This window comes from Bos grunniens, chromosome 4 (genome assembly GCF_055505025.1).
Source record: "Bos grunniens cultivar Pamir isolate PY7600 chromosome 4, Bosgru_T2T1.0, whole genome shotgun sequence".
Lineage (NCBI taxonomy): Eukaryota > Metazoa > Chordata > Mammalia > Artiodactyla > Bovidae > Bos > Bos grunniens.
Genome location: NC_141168.1, coordinates 115,199,159 through 115,208,399, shown reverse-complemented (window position 1 = coordinate 115,208,399; position 9,241 = coordinate 115,199,159). Strand labels below are relative to the sequence as shown.

Genomic DNA, 9,241 nt, shown 5'->3' with positions numbered 1-9,241 from the left:
AGAACTATAAAAAGACTCCAAATTGCCAAAGCAGTCTTGAGGGAAAAGAATAAAGTTGGAGGTATCATCCTCCCATACTTCAGATAACCTACAAACTCACAGAAATAAAAAACACATGGTCCTGTCGCAATAACAGACACATAGATCAATGAAAGAGAATAGAAAGCACAGAAGTAGACTTGCACCATGGCCAATTAATCTGCAACAAAGGAGGCGAGGATACACACTGAATAAAAGTATCTCTAATATGCGGTGTTTGGAAAACTAGACAACTACATGCAAAACAATGAGATTAGGACATTTCCTCACACCATACAGAAAAACAAACTCAATGGATGGATTAAAGATATTAATTTATCTATTAAAAATAGATTAAAGATATGAAACCATAAAAGTCTGGAGGACAACATAGGCAGAACACTCTTTGACATATATTTGTTGTAACAATGTATTTTTTTGTCTCATAATGCAAAAGAAATAAAAGCAAAATAAACAAATGGGATCTACTTAAACTTAGACTGTGCACAGCAAAGGAAAGGACAATCAATACAATTGAAGAAAATATTTGCAAATGATATAAGCAACAAGGAAGTAATATCTAAAATATATAAACAGATCATGCAACTCAGTGTCAAGAAAATTAAAAATTAAACAACCCAATTAAAAAATGAGCAGAAGACCTAATTAGACACTTTTTCAAAGATGATATAAAGATGGCGAACAGGCACAAGAAAAGATGCTCAACACTGATAATTAGTAGATAAATGCAAAGCAAGTAACAAGTTATCACCTTATCCCTGAATAACCATCATCAAAAAGTTGATTAAAAAAAATGCTGGTGAGGATGTAGACAAATTGAAACTCTCCTATGCTGTTAGTGGGAATGTAAATTGGGGCAGCCAGTATGGAAAATAGTATAGGGCTTCCTCAAAAAAATAAAAATAGAACATACTATCTAGGGATTCCATTACTGAGTATACAGATTGAGAAAAAAATGAAAATACTAATTTGAAAAGATACATGCACCCCAATGTTCACTGCAGCATCATTTACAATATCCAAGACACAGAAACAACTCAAGTGCCCATCCACAAATGAATGGAAAAAAAAAGGAGTGGTGTGTATAACATATGTATATAAACATATATTTTATACATATATATAAAATACATAGACAATGGAATAATACTCAGCCATGAAAAGGGATGAAATAATCCCATTTTCAGCAACACGAATGGATCTAGAGAGAGTATTATGCTTAGTGAAATGTCAGACAGACATCAACAAATACTACATGATATTATTTATGTGTAGAATCTAAAAAAATAATATAAACAAATGTAAGCAAATACAAACAAATATACGCAAAACTGACTCACAGACACAGAAGACAAGCAAGTGGTTCCCAGTGGGGAGAGGGAAAGGAGGAGGGGAAGTATGGGGTAGGACATGCAAACTGCCGTGCATAAACAGGTAAACAACAAGGACCTGCTGAACAGTGCAGGGGATTGTAACCATCATCTTAGAGTAACTTTAATGAAGTATGCTGCTGCTGCTGCTGCTAAGTCACTTCAGCCGTGTCTGACTCTATGCGACCCCATAGACGGCAGCCCACCAGGCTCCCCATCCCTGGGATTCTCCAGGCAAGAACACTGGAGTGGGTTGCCATTTCCTTCTCCAATGCATGAAAGTGAAAAGTGAAAGTGAAGTTGCTCAGTCGTGACCGACTCTTAGCGACCCCATGGACTGCAGCCTACCAGGCTCCTCCATCCATGGGATTTTCTAGGCAAGAGTACTGGAGTGGCTTGCCATTGCCTTCTCTTAGTGAAGTATAATCTGTAAAAAAAAAAAAAAAAAAAAAAAAACTGAATCACAGGTTTAGGTACACCTGAACCTAAACTATGGATATACTTCATTACAAAAAGAATCTATTTTTCACAGCTGTCTCCAGTCATTTTTACTATCAAGCAAATTGGTGAAATACAATGTACAACATTTGGTCGCCACAAAACAAAACCTACAGCTCTTTTGAAGTCCAGGGAGAGTCTCCATGAGACCCCTGGAGGCTCCTTACAATAAGATCACACCCAAGTTCCTAGCTGAGAAGTCCAGCGTGGGGCCCAGACTCCCAAGCAATGCTGACCCTGCTGGTTAGAAGTCTCACTTTGAAAATAACTGACTCAGGCAGTACTTTGCAGTTTACAAAGCCATGTCATGCATTCTACCTCACTGAATCCAAGCTGCTGAAGAATCGGTAAGTTAAAGTTGACTGGATTGCAGGTGTCTTGTAACATTGGAAATTGAGACACAGCTGACAGGGTCAGGACCTCGAAGAGACCTTAACTGAGCACATCTTTGCTCCAGGCACTGGTCAGCATCGGTTCAGAGAAGTCATGTCGTTTGCCCAAGGTTGAGCAGCCCGAAAGTAGAAGTCAGATGTGAACCTTGGCAGTGGTGTAGCCTTTCTTACAAGTGACAATAAAGTACTTGGTGTTCAAAAATACCTGTGATATTAAGCCTAGGCACCAGATCCCGGGTTAGGCCACTTCCACTGGTTTGAACAACAGAGGCTCAGTCAGCGCACTGGCTCACACCAGAAAGCCGCCAGAACAAACAGCCCGCCGCATCACACCCTGCCTCCCTCTGTCAGCTGGAACTCCTCTCCCTTGGTACCTTGGCCTTTCAGCAAATCTCCACTTTCCTCTGCATCACTGGGTTCTACTGCTTTTTCACACAGACCCCGCGGCCTCGTCTTGGCGCCATGTCCCTGTGAACTTAAGCCAGATCTCCCGGCTTCCAAATCAGACATCCTTGGACCGGAACAAAAGGGGTGGAGCTCTGCCCCACGCGAGCTACGTCATCAGTTACCACTAACCTCCGATTGGCCACCGCGGGTCAGGGGACTTCCTGGGGCCTCTAAACTGAGTGAGGGAGAGAGGCGTCGCCTCACCACCGGAAGCACAGCCAGGGCCGTGGGCAGTCTGTCCCCTAAACAAATTAGCATGATGTTTCTTGTGTGTAGCTGTGACCCGCTGTATGTGGGATTTTAGTGTCCCCATCAGGGATGGCACCCACGCTCGGGGCCCTGGTAGTGCAGAGTCTAGTGCACTAGACTGCCAGAGAAGTACCGGCATGATGTAGACCTAGGAAAAATGTTGAGCGACATCAAGAGTTTCTAGTTACAGCTAAATCACAGATTTCCTCTAAACCATCTTCCGTTTGCAACCACGCCTTGGGCCATTTCTGCAGAGCTGGGCACAAGGAAGGCTCCCAGGTGTTGGGGGGTGAGGGGCCAGTGTCCCAGGCTGAGTGCTGCTGCCACGCAGAGCCATTTCATGTCCTCTCAGGCCGCGATGGACTGCATAGCACACCTGATGTTTTTAAAAGGATGTATTATGTGGTTTAAATAAATGTCAGAGGCCAGGTTTATTCAACAGAATCTGTAGCAGGAAATGCACTGAGCACCCAAGGCGTTGGGTGCACGGGAGCCAGCTGCTATCGCCTTCCATCAGCAGCATTTCCATCAGTGGAGGGGCCTGGAAAGTGGCCCCACTCTTCTCACCCATTAGGACATCTCTGACCTTGAGCTGCTCCTCAAATCAATACCATGACAGCAGTTCATTTCAGCAAAGTGCATGTAAGCACCCGTGCACGCTGGACCTGGTAGGCGCAGGTATATATCCTGAGTGGGGGCCCCTTGGGGCCCGTACCCCATTCTGATGAACAAAAAGCAAAGACCCACTGGTACAAACTATACAACCAAGGGGGCACAAAGCTTTGTGGTCAGGATCTTGATTGTCTCTATGGAGGCTTCCCGCCTCTAAGCCAGTGGTTCCCTAAGGCCAGCATGCCAGGCTTGCCCACCCCCAGGGTTTGACCCAGCCAGCCTGGGTGGGGCCCAGAATCTGAATTTCTAACAGGTTTATGGGAAGTGTAGATGCTGCTGACCATATCTGAGAACTCAGTTCTGCGTAGCTGGGGTGGGTCAGTCTGTGTCCAGCCGGGCGGCTGAGTGGGCAGTAACGGTGCTGCAAGAAGAAAGCGGGGGGCAGGTCAAGTCCCCGGACTCGTAATGTCGAGTTTCATACTGGACCCACCAGGAGAGGTCTGTGGGTTGAGAATATGAGTCAGCTGAGGACGTGCTGCCCTGCAGTTACTGGCCAGTAGGTGGAAAAGGGAAGTCATGGAGGGGGATGGATGGGAAGCTCTGGTGGAGTTACCTGGTGTGAAAAGGAGTACAGATGCCAGGAGAGGATACAGCCTCGTCCCCCCGTTATCCACCTCCTTCCCTCCCTTCCTCTTCTCCCCCATCCCTCCTCCCTCCCTGTCTGTCTGTCCCTCCCAATCACACACCTGACAGTCTCTCCTCTCTAGTCTCTATTTACAGTGTTCACTTGAGCTCTGACAGCACAGGCTGTGGATGTGTCAGGCACCCATGTACTTTCTCAAGATCTCTTTACAAGGCCCACTCTGAGCTCACACCTAGGCTGGCCTGCAGGTGACCCTCCTGGAGGCTCCTAGATCTAGCCTGGCATCCTGCTTTGAGGTTCTCAGCCTTGGTTCCCAGGGGAGGGGGTAGTACTAGAACCTAGAAGAACAAGGAAGGGGAAGGAAGCAGCGAAGATGCATCCAATAAGAAGCTGTGTCCCATTCCCCAGAGGGACAAGGCTGGCTGGCCTTCATCAAGAACGTGCCCCAAAGGCCTCTGCTCAGGACGCATGTTCTGAAAGGTGGCATGCATGGGACCATGGGGCCTTATTTAGGTGAAGAGGAAAGTTAAAAAAAAAAGCACCTTATATTCCAGGTGGGGGCCCACCTGCTCCCTGACTGCAGCTTGGGTCCCTCAGGTGAGGCTGCAGGAACACCTCTCTCCCAGGCCCTGTCTACACCAGTGCCCAGAAAACCATGAGCCAAGAACATGGTGGTGGATGCTAAGCTTTGTGTGTGGCCTGTGAAATTCCTTTGGAGACAAAATTAAACTAAATGTGCTGCCCTGTATGGTCAGCCTGCCCTCTCACACACCCTCCCTAGGCCATGCAGCCTTGTGTGAATTTTCAGATGGCCTTTCCTGTGAGTATGAACCATGGAATCTCAGACAGGGCCACTGGCAGTGAAAACAGTGCTAATGATCACACGAAATCCTGAAGGATGCCAGTAACGAGGGGCAGATGCTGTAGGGCAGATGCCAGCCAGTAGGCGGGAGGACAGGGAGACGTCCAGAGTTGCCTGTCTTGTGCTCCAGCGCATCCCCAGAGCAGCCTCTCCTGGGCTACTGGAGTGAACCTCCTGATGAAAGAGAAGGCAGACTGCAGCTTTCTAGTAGATATGTGAAAGAATTTTTTTTTTTTTTAAAGCAGCTGGTCCAAAGGGGTTTATTGCAGTGCTATTCACAGCAGCAAAAAAAAAAAAAAAAAAAAGTCTGAAAGGGCTGAAATGCCCCTAAACAAGCCTGTGGATTGGAGGGGTGATGTGTAGAGAAGGGTACCTGCCAGCAGCTCCGACGAAAACTACAAATGCACCCTGGCAAGCACGTGGAGATAGAAACATGCACGCTGTGATGCTTGGGAAAAGGCAAAAGGTTATATAAATAGTTGACATTTCAGTATTTTTATCTGTTCCTGTAAACTTGCGAATATCAGAGAAATTCACATGAAGTGAAAGCTCTTCTTTCTCAGATGGCTATAAAAAGAGATGTTCCATGCTGGCCCTCAGCATCGCTTTCTCTTTTCCTCCCCTCAGCACATCTCTGTCAGCCGCTCCCTCCCTTGTCGGCCTGGTCGGGAGTCTCCAGGGCTGAGTGAGTGCCCCCTTGGGGTACCTGGCGGGAGGAGAGGTCAGAGGGCGTAGCTCAAAGCTCAGCTTGCAGGCAACCCCACCTGACGTATGAATGTTACAGGGCGGGATGAGACAGGCTGTCCTGTCCCAGATGGGAGGCAGAGACGTGCTTTCGGTGGACACTGTCCTCTGACTCACTGAGTGCTGTTCTAAGACTCTTCCTCCCTGAGAGGGCAGGCAGCAAGGCTCATACCAGGTTGGCCCTGCTTCTGGCAGGAGGAGCACAAAGAGGAAGGGTCCTGGCCTTGTGAGCGTCCTCAGCATTAACCGATGGCGCCCCACCCGTGTGCTGCTATTTGCCCCAGTTCCAGGCAGGGAAGGAGGGCAGAGGAAGCACCGCAGGAGGTACCGGAGCAGCAGGGCACCCGCTCCAGGCACGGCGGGTCAGAGCATCACCGGGGTGCCTTGCCGACAGTTCTCATGAACCCACTGGCTCAGCACATGCCCCTGGGTTGGGACCTGGCTGGGGACTCTAGCAGCTCCACCTCATCAATTTCATCCTACTCCAGGTGCTCCTTCCTGTGTCTGAGGACACAGGGTGATTGCGTGAGCTGGCGAGACCCCAATTAAGTGAAGTCTGTGCTCTTCACTATGTTAAGAGTTCCCAGCAGCATTCCTGGGAGAACAGTTGTCCTCTATGTTGTTGTAATGGGCTGTCATTCTCAAAAGATCCTAACATGTGCGTTTGGGGACAGTGCTGACTCTTGGGTTTGGCAGGGTGCCCTGCATAGGTGTCTTTTGCTGTTAGTGAGGGCAGTTGGCATCAAATATTGGAGAGGTGCTCTGAGACATGTGATTGGAATGCCAGCAACAGATGTGAGTGACCTTATTCTCTAGAAAGTCCCCCCAAAGCAAAGTGTTATTGTGTGTCTTACAAATATTTTTCAGCAGAAATAGAACATAGAAGAGTGTGAAGGGAATCTTCTGGAAACACCCAAGCTCTGTTGCAGCCAGTTTTCTGCATAAACCAGGGGATAAGGTGACAGCCCCAAGTCTCAGGAGAGGGTTAGTGCCTTTTCCAGAGGGGTCAGCATATGCAGCTTTCTGCACCCTCCCTGGGCAGGCAGAGCATTCCACAGGTGATGTGATCATTAAGCCCTACCTTATGCCTGAAGGTCTGGAGTGACTTGTGCTGCCAGGACCGAGGGCAGAGGCTTCTGGGCAGAAAGGTGCCCCTTGATGCTGCTTCTCTTTAGTGGGTATGTTCTCTGTGCCAGCTAAGTGGACATCTCTATTGGCCATGGTACTTTGAGCTAAGAGCAAAAAAGAAAACCAAGTCAGAAACCTCCACTGTGAGGATAAGTACTGACTCTTGGGACTGGAAGTCCAGGGCTGGGTGGTCTGAGAGAACTTCACAGGCTGTGCTCCCCTGTTGCTTCACTAGGGAGGGGGCCCATGGGTCAGCTTCCTCCTCAGCCAGCTCCTTGGAGCCAGGGAGCTGCTGGAGTAACAGGAGCTCCCTGTCTTCCTGTTCACAGCCTGTGGCCCAAGAGAAAGGACCTTTGTGTGGTCTTGTCTAAGGCACCTGAAAGGGCATTGCGGATATGCTTAGGACACAGGTCCCGTGTAGACGTGTGTCCATGTTTTTCTGGGCGTGGGGCATCCTCCTGACCCACTCCCTCCTGGACAGAAGCCCTGTCTTGTCCTTGCGTGGGCACTGAGGACCCGCCATGGACTTTTGCCCATGACCAGACCTGCGGCCACCTCCATGATGTCAGCCTATGAATGATGTTCCAGTGCTACCTGGCACCTCGTCATGAGGAAGGTCATGCACTTGCAGGAGTCCTATCTCCTGGGCTTTGTGGGTTTGCTGCCTGGCTGCATCTGCTCTAACTGGGTTCCACCTTCTCTAGGGACGGCTCCTCCCACTGCCTGTATCCGTGTCTGCCCATCCTGTGGGTCCCTCTGGTCTCAGATGGTCAGAATCCCCAAGCTAGACTCCCAGTCAAGTCCTCAATCTCCCCCAAAGCAGGGGGGAGGAAGAGGAGGAGATGGGGTTTGCAGGTTAAAACGTCCAACTTGAATCATAATACCCTGAATGACTAGTACTTTCCTCTGCACTGGACTCAGGGTCACGTAGAAGTGAGGTCATGTTTTATTATCCCAAAACAGATGAGAGCCCTTTTCCTGAAGAGGGGGTAGTTCATGATATTGAAATCTAATTGCAGAATTTTGCACAAAGAAATCCCACTAGGTCATGCATGTAAGTAACCAGTTATGTGGAAAACAACAAAATGACAAGAGGTGACAAGTGCAGACAGCGGGGGAAGGTGAAAAGAGTGGGACTGGAGTCAGACAAGCGTGGCTTCAAGCCCCAGCACTCTCCTTTACTACCTGACCTTCAGAAGTCACCCTCCCTGAGTCAGCTCCCTGGACTATGAAGTAGGGATGATAGTTGGTGGGAATGTAAATTGGTGCAGCCACTATAGAGACCAGTATGAAAGGTCCTTAAAAAATGAAATGTAGAGCTACCATATGATCCAGCAATCCCACTCCTGGGCATATCCAGAGAAAAACATGGTCCAAAAGGATATATGCAATCCATGCAAGGGAATCCTCATGCAAGGGAATCCCAGAAAAAAAATCTACTTCTGCTTCATTGACTATGCTAAAGCCTTTGACTGTGTGGATCACAACAAACTGTGGAAAATTCTTAAAGAGATGGGAATACCAGACCACCTCACCTGCCTCCTGAGAAACCTGTATGTGGATCAAGAAGCAACAGTTATAACTGGACTGGCTCAAAATTGTGAAAGGAGTACGTCAAGGCTGTATATCGTCGCCCTGCTTATTTAACTTATATGCAGAGTACATCATGCGAAATGCCAGGCTGGATGAAAGGCAAGCTTGAATTAAGATTGCCAGGAGAAATATCAACAACCTCAGATGTGCAGATCATACCACTCTAATGGGCAGAAAGTGAAGAGGAACTAAAAAACTTCTTGATGAAAGTGAAAGAGGAGAGTGAAAAAGCTGGCTTGAAACTAAACATTCAAAAACCTAAGATCATGGCATCTGATCCCATCACTTCATGGCAAATAGAAGAGGAAGAAATAGAAGCAGTGGCAAATTTTATTTTATTTGGCTCCCAAATCATTGCAGATGATGACTGCAGCCATGAAATTAGAAGATGCTTTCTCCTTGGAAGGAAAGATATCACAAACCTAGACAACATATTAAAAAGCAGAGACATCATTTTGCTGACAAAGATCTGTATAGTCAAAGCTATGGTTTTTCCAGTAGTCATGTACAGATGTGAGAGTTGGACCATAAAGAAGGCTGAGCACCGAAGAATTGATGCTTTTGAACTCTGGTGCTGGAGAAGACTCCTAATAGTCCCCTGGACTGAAAGGAGATCAAACCAGTCAATCCAAAGGAAATCAACCCTGAATAGTCATTGAAATGA

General features: G+C 47.7%; 1 long non-coding RNA gene across 1 annotated transcript; it reads right to left on the bottom strand.

The window, feature by feature from the left end:
- Positions 1–1,429: 1,429 nt before the first annotated feature.
- Positions 1,430–2,838, bottom strand: LOC147374724 (uncharacterized). Its single transcript, XR_015163034.1, has 2 exons — positions 2,674–2,838; positions 1,430–1,836 (listed from the first exon to the last, which is right to left on the bottom strand). It is a non-coding gene; the product is annotated as an uncharacterized LOC147374724 (long non-coding RNA).
- Positions 2,839–9,241: the final 6,403 nt, after the last annotated feature.